Source organism: Choloepus didactylus, chromosome Y, assembly GCF_015220235.1.
Source record: "Choloepus didactylus isolate mChoDid1 chromosome Y, mChoDid1.pri, whole genome shotgun sequence".
NCBI classification, from domain to species: Eukaryota; Metazoa; Chordata; class Mammalia; order Pilosa; family Megalonychidae; genus Choloepus; species Choloepus didactylus.
Window position 1 is genome coordinate 8,253,171 of NC_051335.1, and position 10,893 is coordinate 8,264,063.

At 32.9% G+C, this 10,893-nt stretch overlaps 1 pseudogene; it reads right to left on the bottom strand.

Annotated features, from left to right (window-relative positions):
* Nucleotides 1–212: 212 nt before the first annotated feature.
* Nucleotides 213–9,888, bottom strand: LOC119524174 (annotated as a pseudogene).
* Between the last annotated feature and the right edge of the window lie 1,005 nt (nt 9,889–10,893).

The following is a 10,893-nucleotide window of genomic DNA, read 5'->3' on the forward strand; positions in this document are numbered from 1 at the left end:
CAGGTAACTGCTATTTTTCAATTAACTGCTCTAAACATACTTTGAACAATTTTCCTTTTTCCTTTAAAGATCCAAAAATTTATGGAGGGATAGTTAGCATACACCCCTCCCTGACAAACTTTTTTTCTTTAGTAGTACCTGGGTAGCACAGATAAAGTAGCATTTTTAATTTCTTTTTTCAAAGAAGGTTTGGTACAAAAACTGTTACTCTTTTAATATCTGTTTCACCCTCCTCTTTCAGATCGGCTTCCCCCACAACCTCCTCTGGAAGACCCATAACCCGAGCTACCATGATTCACGAGGAGCAGGGTATACCCTATCTACAGAAGGTAGAAGGCCTCGTTCTTGTCTGCCACCACGCTCACGAACACTTGAATAAATATCACTCCAACTGCTTGAGTAACTTTCTCTACTTCTGCCGTATCCAACCTGTCCTTTGTTACTGTTATAATCAGTATAGCGACTGCTTCCACCATAAGTCAGAGCAGGCCCTCGAGTAGGTGGGGCAGCACGGGAGCTACCTGTAGGGTCAATGGTCAAGTAACAGCAAGATTTAAATATTTAAATGCTTTCAAATATTTGAAATAATTTCACCAACTGGCTTTATTAAGTCCATGTTTGGGAAAATTTGCTTTTACTTGCCTCTGAGTACAGGATGTTAGATTTACAAGAAATTTGAAAAGTAATCATTTTAGACCTCAAGAAATTTTTTTTTTTTAAAGTAAAATGCTCAGCAACATTTTCAGAAATGGGACTGAAATGCTGGCTATTTGAGCATGTGTGCTTCATACTACTGAAACACTCTCCTAAATTTGTTTTTAAAAGTTAAAATATTTTTTCCTTAATGTGGAAAAAAGACGAAGAGTGCCAATTTACACTTAAAAGCAATCAAAGTTTTCAAGTTATTAAGAAAATAAAGGTCCTCAAACCAAAAGGTCACAGTAGTTTTTCTTTTTCCTTTTATGAACAAAATTTCATCAAAAACAATCTGGCCATGTATAATTCTACTTTATACAAGGCATAGCTGGAATCTTACCATAGCTCCCATATGAATCTCTGTAGGAACTTCCACTGGGATGATCAGAATAATCTCTATCATGACCCCCACAACCATCACGATCACTAAATTTTTAAAAAAAGGATTAATGTCAGAATTAACAGCTGTAAAGATTTGATAAAAACAGTTGTTCAGAATACCTGTATCCTCTTGAAGAATGATCATCCTGAGAACCAGAATGGCCACAATCACGGTATGCATAGTCCCTAGGCGGAGCATAAGCTCTGATGTCTCGGGCACTTGGATAATCTCTGCTTGAAAAGCTTAAATAAACCAGCAAGTAATAAAAACAAAACAAAACAAAACATCAATTTGTTATACCAAGAATATAAAGAACCCTCACAATTCAGCAATAAAAACAACCCAATTAAAAAATGGGCAGAGTACTTTTTTCAATAGTCATTTTTCCAAGGTAGTTAAGCAAATGCACAACAAGCACACAAAAAGATCATCAACAGCATTAGTCATCAGGAGAAATGCAAATCAATCCCACGAGACACCCCATTCATACCTACTAGGATAGCTACAATTTTTTTTTTAAACTACAGGAAATGTGGAGAAATTGGAATCCTCGTGCATTGCTAGTGGGAATACAAAATGGTACAGCTAATAAGTAAAAGTTATTTTTATGTTTAACTGCAAACAGTTAAACATAGGATTATAACACACGACCCAGCAACTCCACTCCTAGGTGTAAAAATGGAAAACAGGTACAGAAATACAGCAGTTGTTATTCACAACCAAATGTCCATCAACAGACAAATGGATTAATTGTGGTATATACATAAAATGGAAAATTATTCTACCGTAAAAAAGATGAAGTAATGGTAATTTCTACAATATGAAAGAACTTTCAAACATTATTCCAAGTGAAAGAAAAGAGAAAAAAAGGTCACATATTGTATGAATCCATGGATATGAAATATCCAGAAAAGGTAAATCCACAGAGATAGAAAGCAAACTGTTGGTTGTCAGGGAATTCACAAACGGAGGAATGTTGAGCAATGCTGAGTAACTTTTGAGTATTGATTTTGTTTGGGCAGTGATAAAAATATCCTGGAACTAAGAAAGAGGTGTGATGGAGGCACACACTGTTAATGTATGAAATGCCAATCAAATGTTCATTTTAAAAATTAATTTTGTTATCCGAAGTTTACTGCAAAAAACTATGTATCAACTATGACTGAACAATTCACGTATTTTGTGATTTTCCTTTACCTATCTTTAGGATTGTAGCCATCATCTCTTGCTGACATGCAGTCATCTCTCTGGGATGACAGGGGTTCTCTACGTGCAGGACCTCTATAATAGTCTCTTGCACGAGACACTGAACCTTTAATTTTAAAAATACATAAGTATCTCAAGTTAAGAATTGTAAAAAAATTCAAACAATTATTTCTTTCCTCTGAAAAACAGTATTTTAACATTATTCCTTCTAAGATTCTGAAAACATTTTTAATTTGACCTTTAAATATTAAATGTTATCTTCTGACATATTCCTTCCCTACAGACACTTTTGTGTAATCTTTAAATCACCATCAGTAGATAAAATCAGTCAGAAATCTGGACTAAATATAAATGATTTTGACACAACTTACACAAATTGAATGATTAAATCTCCCAACAACTGCCTTATTATCTTACATCTGTCAACTTCCTTGTTACCACCTTACTTCATAAATATCCCCCAGAGTATTTCAAAAGCCTTTTTAATCTTGCCATGTTTCCACTGCGTTGTTCCCACTACCATTGAATTATTTTTTCCATATGCAAATTTTGTATTTTAACCACCATCCTGGTTAAAACCCTTCAGATCACAAAATAACATTGCTAACATAATTGCTTCATATTCTAGCTTCTATATTTCAAATCAGTTTTCTCAACACTTATTTCAATGAACCCAATAGTTTCTAGGCTTCAGGACACAGACATCATTTCTTGGCACTTTACCTGTTTACATGTACTACCACTGTTTAGATATGATAGGTGTTTATTAATACAGCAAGGACATTTACAAGTGACTGTAATTCAATGAATTAAATAATTGTAATTCATCTACTTCTGATATTGCCTTTTCTCTTTAGCCATCTTACGCTAACATAAATTTAAAATTGACATTCTTCCTTTCAATCTCTCCACTTACATTAAACTGTGTTTCTTCCTGCTTATCAATTATCCTCATTTTTCCTATTACCACTCCAAGACTTTTAAATATGCCACATATATGCGATATCGGCTCCTCTATGCCTTTGCTCATTTATAAGTGTTTATTTTTCCCCTTAATTCTAAAAGTTGATCATGTGGCTTAAATATTTCTCATGATTTACATATTCCTTCTTATGTTTAAACCTAAGATTCTTCCATAATTGAAAGCCCATTCATACTAAGAACTGCTCTTGCCACAAAGATATTTTTTTCCTCTTTTTTATACTTCTTGTATTTCAAATGAATTATCTGCAGACATTAATGGTAGAAAAAATGTGGCTCTCAATTTCGATGTTCTACCCATCCAAATCTATCCTTCAAACTTTAATTCTATTTTTATACACCACATGCTTACTGCTAAGGCAAATGATTATTTTCTATTTATTAGGCTTTATTTATTCTGGATACTCTCTTCCCAATGAGGTGATTCTTGGAAGCAGAAAATTTATGTCGTACGTCTTGATATACTTCTTGGTGTTATAATAAAATCACATACAATGCCTGCACCACCTAGGAACCAAAATTTCTAGTAAGTTTTAGATACAGGAACTCCAGGACCCCATTAGCAAGGGTCCTGCAGAAGAACTCATTTTGAGATTAAGAATGTATTCACCATCATCTATATCTGAAACAGTATCTTTTTAATAAGGCATCATCATGAGCCAGAAAAAAGGACAAATTATTAAAGTGACCAGTGTTCAATTACTTCTAAATCAGTAAAGAAAAGAAAGCCAGTGGTCAAAATACATAGTCTGAACATTCATTCTCAGGCCAGAATTTCCTCTCATAACACATTAAAATTTACATAAAATTTTAATGTTGAAACAACAGGAAAAGTGTACTAATAATCAAAGTATCTGCAGGAACTTTAAGATAAATTAAGAGGAATTCCACGGGAAATGTGGGCCTAAAAGAGATCTCTTTTAGGCCCACATTTCCTTAAAGATTAAAAACTGCCTTAAAGATTAGAAACAGCAGGATTTTTTTTTAAATGTGATTCTGAAAACTTAACTAGAGAGATGGAAAAGAAGCTAGGGGTCAATAAACAGGCCCATACACTTGTCACTTTCTATCTTCCTTCTAGAATTTTAAGTTAACTATCTTACGTAAAATAGCTGTGGCTACTGTCTTTTCTATCAGAAGGCATTTACCTCGTCCTCCCATCTCACTACTCCTTTGTGCTGGACCAGAAGGAGCAGATCTTTTAGGAGGAGGACCTCCACTTCTTGAAGATGGGCCTCTTTTAATTGGAAAAGGTCCTCTGGAAGAACTCATGTTGGGGTTAAGAGTATACCCACTATCAACTATATTAAAAACAAAGTCTTTTCAGTTAAGTACCATTAAAACAGAAACTGTTTATAATCTCTGCTACTCCATACTGTGTTCTTAAAGTTCATATGTGAATAAACAAATAAAATTCAGTATTTTCCTGTATGACATAAGCACAATTCAAAAAAATTATGGTAAAAGTCAGTTTGGAAAAATTAGGAAGAAAAGGACTCAAGAATTTAAGGATGTGGCATTTTATATGGATGAGAGAGAGATCAATTAGGGAAGAACTGGAAGGCAGAGGGTAGAAGCAGAACCATGCCATGTAAATGTTTCTAAAATCTAGATAAATTATAAATAAAAGAACATTTTTCATCAAACTAGAAAGGAAATTAAAAATGTTCTTATAATTCTGGTGTCAACATAGCTGTTTTCAAACATTAACATCACATACAGAGAATTAAATAAAAGAACTTCAAAGAAAAATAAATATATTATCTGTGGTAATTTTTCACTTTCTAGAAAATTTTTCACTATATATTCTACTCCCTTGAATTGTCAAAGGTAAGCAGAAAATGTACATTCTTATATTTGGAGGAGTATAAATTGGTAACTTTCTGAGATTAAGTAAACGGAGGAAAAAAATCTTTCCACACATTCAACTTAAAATGGAGCAAACTGCAATTCCAGGTTGGGAAATACTTCCTAAATGAATTACATATGTAATTTAAAAAATTAGAAGCTAAGTGTTTGACTGCTGAGGTTTGGTTAAAACATCAAACAATAAAAGTGGTTAGACACACAGACTGCCACAAAAAAGAAAAATTGCTCCCTTCCAAATAAGTTTAAAAAAAAAAAAAAAAAAGAAAAAAGACTGTGCTAAAAATGCACAACTGTATGATGGTGCTGTGAATAACTGATTGTACATTGTGGAAGACTGTAGGGGGTGTGACTATACCTCAATGACATTGCATTTAAAAAAGTAAATGAACAAATGGGGGAGGAGGGGAATGGGATGTTTTGGATACTGTTTTCTTATTTTAATCTTAATTTTAGTTTTTGTAGTGAAAATGCCCAAAGTTTGATTGTAACGATGAAAGCACAACTGTATGATGATACTGTGAATAAATGATTGTACACTTTGAATGACTGTAAGTTATGTGATTATGTCTCAATAAAATTCCATTAAAAAGAAATAATCATATTTAATGAGGCATCTTCCACACAGCACAGACACATATATGTGAAGCAATTTTTAGCCTTTTCCTAAGTCAGAGACAAGTTGGAAAATCTAAAGAAAGCCCTTGATAATTCCAACAGATTTGTTAGCTTCTTTACAGAGGGCCAAGGTCTTCTAGAATTTCCCAAATCAAAAAGAATGGGAAATAATCTGCATAGCTGTTTGCAAATGTATACGAAGAAAACAAATATTGTAAGGTAAATGCTAAAATATGGAACAGTGTTTATCTCTATATTGTGGGTATTTTGAGTGATTTTGTTTCCAGTTGTGTGGTTTTCAAGAATCCTTAATATTTTATGATGCTATTCGGGCCGAATAAAAAATGAATTAATACATTTAGAAGTTTATTCTCTATGAATCACTGATTTAAATTCATAATTTTCCTGAAGTGGAAAATTGTAATGTATGATTAATAGAACAGTTTTGCAAAAACAATTGTTGAAGCAGAGCCAATGAGAAATCATGAAAAACATAAAACTGCGTTTACATGGAAACACGCTATTTCATTACAATACATAGTTAGTCACCATGAGCAAGGTGGTGATTTTTGTACATTATTTCCAATCAGTCTTATAACTCTAAATAATTCTTTGGTATATTCAAACAATTCTATTATCAAATGTTCATTCTTCATCCAATGCATCTCATAGCAATTTGTTTTGGTTATAAAAAACAAAATAAAAGCCAAGGTGTCTACACGTTCAAACTTAAGTTTTTCAGTACCATGGCTGTATCCTTATATTTCAAAACATTACCCAACTGTCCTCCACGTGAAGAATGCCCTCTTGCTCCTCCACTTCCTCCTCTTCCACATCTCACACTTCTTAGAAGTCCCCTGCTTCTTGGAGGAGGTGGCAGCTTCCGCCTACCACCACTCTGAAAAGATGGTTTGTTCGCCTGCTCTACTTTAATAGCTTTTCCATCCAAAGACTAAAAAAGATAAAAGTGTATTTAATGTTAAGCTAAATTTAACTTAATCCAAAAGCTTTACAAACTAATTTATTATTGTAACTATAATGAAATTCAAGATCAATAGTTTTCCCCAAAGCATTTTCTTTTGAAATGACCAGCCCTTCAGTGCCAAACAAATGAGACATTTAATTGGTAACTGCCTTCCATTATTGAGTCAGCCAACACAAAAGCATATACATTACAAAAACTTATTAAAGTGTACTCTAATATTAAAAGCAAGAGATTAGTACCTCTTACATTTCAGGAGACTGTGGCACATCAATTTTCTACAACATGTAACTCATTCCCTTATAGTCCCACCACGTATTTAAAATTTTCAGTGTCCCAAAGGTATCCGAATGAATTTCAGTGTGTCATTTAGAAGATAAAAATATACAATGATTTAAGTAAGGGAATCATATTATTTCTTCTATATTCGTAATTACTTTTGAACATTTATTCTATTAAACACTGAAAAGGAAAATGATCCAAAATGATTACAGTTCTGTTTTACTTTAGTTCTAGTTTTATTTATTTATTTTTCTTTAAATGGGAACTTTGTCTGGCATTACCCATTATTTCTCATTTTACTTTAGGTATAACCCTAAAAAATAATTTTTAATACTACACATTTTTATGTCTCAGAAATACCCAAATGTCCTAAACTAATCTACTAAAACTTGCTAAAGATTTCACTCTTAAATAGGCTAAAGTGATTCTTAAAATCGTAATTCAGATGAGCATAACTGCTCTACATAAAACACTGTAGTACCTTCTATTCAATTCTTTTTCTTTTAAAGACCTTAATCCACTCCAAGATCAGTGGTAGATCTGGACCCTCTCCCAATACGAATACCCATACATACTTTGTTCCTATTTTAGGGACTGATAAGCTTTTGCTGGGACCAACATTTTTCCCCAGATCTGTGCATCACTCTCCTCTTCCCAACATTCAGGTCTCAACTAACACCTCTTTCTATATAAAAATACTATTCACTCTCTCATTATCTAATTAAATTACCTACTTTAGTTTCTTCCTACCATTCATATATAGGTGAAATTTCTTTTTACCTGTATAATTCTTCTCTTTCACCCTAGCATAAAGGGCCCAAGAAAATAAGTACTTCATCTCATTCACAACCATTTCTCCAGTTGTTAAATCAGTGGTTGCCATAAGCAAGCACTCAATACTTATCTGCTGAATTTAGGAATAATGCCTGCATAAAGAATCTACATGTTCTTGTATTTGAAAATCGAAAGAAAACAGAATCATCACCAATTACACTGCCATGAATGTGAAATACATCCCTATGCCTAACACAAACCAGGAGCCAAATTGAAATTTCAGTTACTATCAAGCCTCAAAATATGAAAAATAAAGTCAGTAAGACTGTACAGAATATATACTGCTATGCACAAGGAACTGAGTTTTAAGAGAAATTACTGTATGTATTCAACATTAAGAGAACTTACAAAGTACTGGAGATAATTTAACAATGAATAAGTAAATACACAATACAGTGAGCATAAAAAGATACACCTACAATATAAGATGGGAAAAGAGAAAAAATTTTGGAGAAAAATAGGTAACCTAAGTTTAATTTTGAAGAAGAAATTGTTATTTCTGAGGAGGACATAGGGAAGAATGATTCTAAGCAAGTCCAAAAACACAAGGAGGAATAAAATACAATACAGCATATTAGGGGAAACTTAAAAGTACTTCAGAAAAATCAAACAGATTGGGATAATGTAAGAAAAACAAAGTTCTAAAAGTAAAAGTGCCTAGAATGCATATACCTTTACTTCAATTTTAAGGAGTCTGGTTCTCAAAGATTCACTTAAAATCTAAATGATAGGAGACATACAATTACTAGATTTCTAAGATTCAGGGACAAAGATCATTTTGTTTTATTCATAACACATTAAACAGATATTGGCTCAAAGTCAGCCCTGAGCCAATACCATAAAATGAATCACTAGATGTGTATTTAAGAAAAACTTTGGTTAAAGGAGTAACATCTACCCAGAGAATGGAATTTTTTTTAAGGAGAACAAAGTTACCAGCAGGGAGGCCAGTTACTAGCTATTCCAATACCCCACTTCTTCCATGTGCCCACACATCAATTTTGGTCTGCAAGAACTGGATACTCTTTTGAATGTAAAGGTCCTGCTCAAACACAACTTACACTAAGAACCGTTTTTAGCCAGGAAATGGGAAGGAATCTTCCCTATTTTTCCAGGTTCTTACGCCATAGGGATTTTCTGTTAGTTGAAACAGCTTTTATAAATATTAGCCTTAAAAAATAATTTTGTTTTTGTAAACAATAATTTTTGTTACAATTATTTTTGTAGGCTTTAAATCTAAAATAGAAGTTTTAATGTATCTTGCATCCTTTCACATATATTTTAAGTTTTTTTATGTGATTTAAAAAAGTTTATTGGAAGACTGAAGGCAAAAGTTATTTGAATTTTATGATATTATGCTACCTTAAAAAAAAACTAAAGGAAACAGACCTAAAAGATTATTATGACTTTTACCTTTCCATTCATGTCTTTGGCAGCATCCTTAGCATTTGCAGGGCTCTCAAAAGTAATAAAAGCAAAGCCTCTGGACTTGTTTGTTTCCCCCGATCCTTCATTAAAAGAACTGTAATACATGTAAATTTTTATAATTTAGTGTACTTCATAAAACAGAACTTTTCGTTTTTCAAGATCATCAATCATTTGCAATTTTCTACACTTCTTAATTTGATGCCCTTGATAGAGCACGGTATCAATCAACCTAAGTTATACAAAACCCTCTTACATTTCACTTCATTACTGGGATTCTAAATACCAGTAATGAATAACTCCAGTTAGGCTATCATGCCCTACTTCAGCAACATATTAATTGTTGTTTCTCTTCTCAGTATACTCAGGATACTAAAAGAAATCTTTGATCCTTTAACCCAAAGTTCCAAGAATTCCCAAAAAAAAAAACTATTTCAATTTAGGTGTTCATAGGTTTACCATACAATTGCTTTGAAAAATAATATTTGTGTTGGTACTAAAGGTTACCTTCCACTATAGGACCGTGTTTCCCAAATACTACTTCAAGTGTCTTTTCATTGGTATCTTGGTTGAGACCGCCTACGAACAGTTTCTCAGGTTTATCTGCTTCCACCATTTTGCTGTAAAAGTTAAAAACAAGAATACATATGTAGGAAAAAAAATACCCTATAGTGTGTTTAAATGATAAAGTACTCTACAGATGAAGTACTCTACAGAAGCTAACATCTTTTCATTGTTTCTTACTTCAAAGAAGGAGAAAAGATACGGCAGAGCAAAAAGAGTACTGATCTAAAGGGAAAATGTTCCTGTTTTCTAATAGTATCTCATTAAAAATTTATTAAAAACCGTGATGAGGAAGGTTTCAGTAATTCTTTTGGGTTGCAGTATGTAAGGCTTCAATTTTTTAAATGTGACTTTCTTTTACCTGAAAATAAACATTAAAGAAGTTTCTAAATCCTACCTAAGCTTTAAGATTGTAAGCTTTAAGAAATATAAATATCTTAAACATGCTTTCCATGTATGCCCTTTTAACTGTGCACCAAATACTCTCATTTTGGTTTAAAATAGTTCACTTTCCAGAGTCATAAAGAGTTTTGTTTAAAGTAAGTCACAGAAGTAAGAACGGCATTCAAGTCTTTAATGAGGGAAATTTAAAGTTGTGAATATCTAATTTCTTCATAAGCTTTAGTAAAGGCTGATTAAAATAACTGATTTACATGGAATATCAAAATTTGATGATTTCTATCCACTGAATAAACATTTCATCACTTGGGGACTAAAATTACAAGTTTTTAGTAGTACACGCTAAGAACACTGCTTAACTAACCATTTCAGGTATCATCGCCTCAAAAGAGGAAAAAAAATATTTGTTTTCATTTGCACATGAAACAAAATGGCGTCCTAGTGTCATGTTGGGAAAACAATCCCTCACTATCCGCCATATGATGGAAAAAGTCACGGAAGTTAAAGAGTAAACAGGTTAAATGCGTATAAAGACTTGTTTTCCAGTTCCACTATAGATTCCCCGCCCAGTGTTCCCTTCCACATCTCAATTTTCTCACATTTTAAACCAATCCCATTTTCTCCACGCCGCCCCCCCCCCCACCAGACACAAACCTAC